We start from the raw sequence: 4,771 nt of genomic DNA, 5'->3' as shown, positions 1-4,771 counted from the left end.
GAACTTGGAAACAATTGGAACAAAATTGTAGACTGACGATAACCACAAATATCCGCATTTTGCTAGGCGTGCTAACGATTCTGCTCGCCGCCTAACATATACATATCCTTTAGATATATTCCTGCCAACCAGTAACGTTTATTAAACAAATATTACATTGGAATCAATTCTGGAATTGGCACTGTCATGGTATTAGCTGTCAGAAATGAAAGTAGAAAAATCCAAACAAGGAATGTTACTGCTGGTTTGAGTTGAAATCTGTTTCTTTGGCTACTGACTGGCCGGAGCTATCTGTCTTGTCTGTCTCTCTCTCTCTCTCTCTCCCTCTATCTATCTATCTATCTATCACTTGTCCACCTTCGTTTGTTTCCGTAGAATTTATCAAATTAGAAAATGCATTTCCGTAGAATTTATCAAATTAGAAAATGCGTTTCCGTAGAATTTAAACAAATGAAATTCAGTTTAAACTTTATAAATAAATATATTTCATTTCATGTTCAGTTTAAACTTTATAAATAAATATATTTTTGCATTATTCATTATTGTTTTTAAAAACAAATCACATACACCAATCAGCACTACCACCACGCGTAATCCAAAGTTGGAATTAATCATCGCGATATTGCCATCGCCACAACAGAAAATAGTATTAATTGGCTTAAGAGACATGGACTTTTAAATACCCCCAAAATATGCCCCTCGTGTGGAGCTAGCATGATGGAAGTAGCCATCTAATTTGATAAATTCTACGGAAACAAACGAAGGTGGACGAGTGATAGAGAGATAGACAGACAGACAGACAGATAGATAGATAGCTAGCTAGCTAGCTAGATAGATAGCTAGCTAGCTAGCTAGCTAGATAGATAGATAGCTAGCTCCGGCCAGTCAGTAGCCAAAGAAACAGATTTCAACTCAAACCAGCAGTAACATTCCTTGTTTAGATTTTTCTACTTTCGCTTCTGACAGCTAATACCATGACAGTGCCCTGGAATTTAATTGATGCAACTTTCAAAGAGAAAAAAAGTTGCAGGTGGAAATATTAAATATTTTTAATATTTCCTTCTTAATCTCGCACCTTGTCATACATCTTATAATAGTTTGGGCGCGAACACGCATGCGCAATGTAAACTCTGTCCATGGCGGGTAACTTCAATATTGTTTGAATGTCTCTCTAAACATTTGAATTAAGTGTTGTTGATTTGGTAAGTCTGTTTGAAAATTTTTGTTACCCTGAATGTACTTCATTCTTTTTCTACATTAGGAAAAGTTTTTATATGTTTAATATCATATACAAGGATAATAATGTCATAATATATACAAGAATGACTAAACTTTACGTAGCCACTTTTTAATGTTTAGATATAATTATTCTGATGTATGTTTCTTTTAAAGTCAATTCATGTATTTGTTAGTTTGGCGCAAAAATTTAAATGCTGTTATATTTACTCTTCACCCCTCTAAAATCTGACAATGGTAATGTTTTACAGAGGAATGAACAAACTAAAAAGAAAGACGGGGGGAAAAGCGAATAGATGAAAAGAAAAAAGATTCTGTGTTTGATACAACAAAATTGATTTATGGTGATTATTTTCTAATGCAGACACGAAGTCAGAATTCTTTTTTTTTTTTTCAGAATGAGGTAGAATAATTAGTTGTAATGATTTCTTGATTTTATTACATGGGTTAATGTTTACTTTCACACCCGGCCATCAAAACAAAAACAAAAAAAAAATTTTATATGTGTGAAAGAAAGCGCGTGTATTAAACAAATATGAAAACAAAAATTGGTTAATATAAAGATCTTCACCCGTTAACAAAAAGAAAACCAGTCTGCTGGAGCTAATGCTGAAGGAGAGGTGCGATTCTGCATTAGCCCCCAAATTTGCGCCAACGAACCGATTATAAACATTCGATACAACACTTGTTATCCCCATTAGGCTTATACTGTTGAATATTTAATACAGCCCTACCTACCCCCATTAGGCTTGTTAACTTGCTTATTGGTGACTGAAAGATCTTGTAATTAACCGAAAATATTAAACAAAGAAGGTATCAGATGGTCGTGAGATGTGTTAAAAACAGCTGAATCGCCTTTAACTTTTTTTTTCCCCACAATGAAACCATATTCTACACCATGATGCATGGGACCTTTTTTTAAAAAACTTTTTCTATTGCTCAAACGAAAATCTAAAAATTTTACCTCATAGAAAAAATAATTCATGAATTTCTTTCTCTTCGAAAGTCCTGCCATCGGAAAACATTTTCTCCACAAATTTCTTTATTATTGTAATCTATGCCGTTTGAAAGGTATTTATATAAAATTTCATCATTATAAGATATCCATTTTCCTAAAAGATCCCAACGGTGGAGATGTGCTGAAAACAACTAAATCGACCATAACTTCTTTCTCATAGTGGAACCATTCAACACTATTTATAAATTTGTTTCTCTCATCATGATACATAGGATGTCTTAAAACCAAGCTTCTTTCCACACACACACACCTAAAGAAACAATAGGAAATAATTAGTGCACCGAAAACAAATTGCTTTGAGAAATTACAACATGGAATATACTTCGCCATTCAGAAACCCTAACAAACTGTCAACTTAATCATTTATTAAACATTGCCTATTGTTTCATGTAAAAATTTTCGCCTTTATTCGAACAAATCGAGCCTAGGGCTTATTCTTCGTAAGCTTAGTATTTCTATCGGTCTCTTTTTGCCGAACTGCTAGGTTATGGAGACATAAACACACCAACATCGGTTGTCAATCGATGGTAGGGGGACAAACAGATACGAGCATATATATATATATATACACACATACACACACACACACTAAGGGCTTCTTTCAGTTTCCGTCTACCAAATCCACTCACAAGGCTTTGGTTAGCTCGAGGCTATAGTAGAAGACACTTGCAGAAAGGTCCCAAGCAACCGGAACCATGTGGTTGGGAAGCAAGCTTCTTACCTCACAGGCACACCTGCGTCTTGTATAGGTTTCAGGATTTTCATCTATATAGGCCAGTCATTCAGGTTGTCAGTCTTTTAATTTGGGTTTTGGTTGAATCCTTCCCTCAGTCGAGGCACCTTAGCATTGTACAGTGCAGCATAATCAGAATTTACTCTCTTGTTGCTGTTCTATTATTCCCGTATGGTTCTTGTTTTTTTTTATTACTTTGTAATATTTTTTTGTTGCTGTTGCTGATGTCACCTTCATCATTATTGTTTTAGTATCACGTATTACTCCACAAATTTATTTTAATTCTTTTATATCTTAGTTTGCTTTAATGCTAAATCTAGAAACTAACTTTCGTTCAAATTTTAATCTGTAACCCTTTTTACTAGTTTAAAATTTTAAAACCAGTCTTACCAGGTTAAGTCTGAATTTACAATTAATTTTCAACTATTTGACATCATCCCATCTGTAACAACATCTCTCAATCTATCAGTATTTATATCCTGGATAGTAAGAACATTCCTGACCTCTACAAATGATATCCCTTTATTTTCTAATATAATATCCCTAGCAACAACTGAACATTACAGTCTGAGACTGACCATGTCTATAAAAAGTCCATATCAAATTTCACCACAATGGTTGGAGAATATCTAATCTATATACAATGCTATTATGGTAATGTGTGTTAAAGCAGTAAGCTGGCAGAACTGTTTGCATGCTGAGAAAAATGTTTAGTGGCATTTCCTCCATCTTTACGTTGTGAGTTCAAACTCCATCGAGGTTGTCTTTGCCTTTCATCCTTTCGGGGTCAATAAAATAAGTACCTGTTGAACATTGGGGTTGATGTAATCGACTACCCCCCCCCCCAATAGCTGGCCTTGTGTCAAATCTTGAAATCAGTATGGTAATGTGTGCTGACCTGACTACAAGCACTGTTTTAGGACTGTCCTCTTCCAAATTTTGGCAGTTCAATGCCCCTGCTTCTATTGACATCCCTTTCTCCTTCCCTTTGTAACCTGTCTTTCTCTATTCTATTTGTATCTTTCCATCTTCCCTCACTTTCATACAGTAGCCATTCCTTTAGTGTTCTGTTTGTTATAATCAGAAATGGCTCTGATGAAAGTAGAATTAATTTTAGGTCGTTCAATTTTCCGCAACTGATCAATAGACTAGTTGAGTAAACCTATCTGTAATGTACCTTTAATGACTACTGGAAACAGCTGTAAGCCAAATTTACTCCAATAAAGGGAAAATATGTAATGACCATTATTTTAAACTTGATTTGGATCTATTCCATCTCAATCACATTTTTTAAAATTAATTTTCCTTTTTAACTAAACAGTTTGAAACTTTGAATACTGGTAGAATTTCTCACATAGAACACAATTTACTCTGAATATTTTTGACCAAATTTCGTATTTTGAAAGTTATTTTGTGTTAAAGTTGTCATATTTGGGTAATTTCAACCAATATATATTCAACGAAGACAGAAACCAGTACTAAAATGTTCTTCATGATAAATTTATTTTAGCATTTTCTACCTTGTCTTATTTTCCTTATATACATATCAACTTGTGTGTTCCTTTTCAACCTTCTACACACACACACACACACACACACATATATATATATATATATATATGCATACATACACATACATACATACACATACATACATACACATACATACATACACATACATACATACACATACATACACATATATACATACATATATATACATACATATATATACATACATATATATACATACATATATATACATACATATATATACATACATA

The 4,771-nt window shown here is 33.5% G+C and overlaps 1 protein-coding gene across 2 annotated transcripts in view; it reads left to right on the top strand.

Annotated features, from left to right (window-relative positions):
• The window catches only part of LOC106873754 (uncharacterized), a 23,094-nt gene continuing 18,323 nt past the window's right edge, over positions 1-4,771 (top strand). Inside the window, exon 1 of one of the 2 annotated variants that reach the window (XM_014921254.2) lies at positions 1-1,202. The gene's annotated coding sequence lies outside the window, so the exon portion shown is untranslated. The remainder of the gene's footprint in view (positions 1,203-4,771) is intronic. The other variant, XM_014921252.2, reaches the window with a different exon arrangement.

This window comes from Octopus bimaculoides, chromosome 6 (genome assembly GCF_001194135.2).
Source record: "Octopus bimaculoides isolate UCB-OBI-ISO-001 chromosome 6, ASM119413v2, whole genome shotgun sequence".
NCBI lineage: Eukaryota > Metazoa > Mollusca > Cephalopoda > Octopoda > Octopodidae > Octopus > Octopus bimaculoides.
This window is presented reverse-complemented; position numbering and strand designations above follow the sequence as displayed.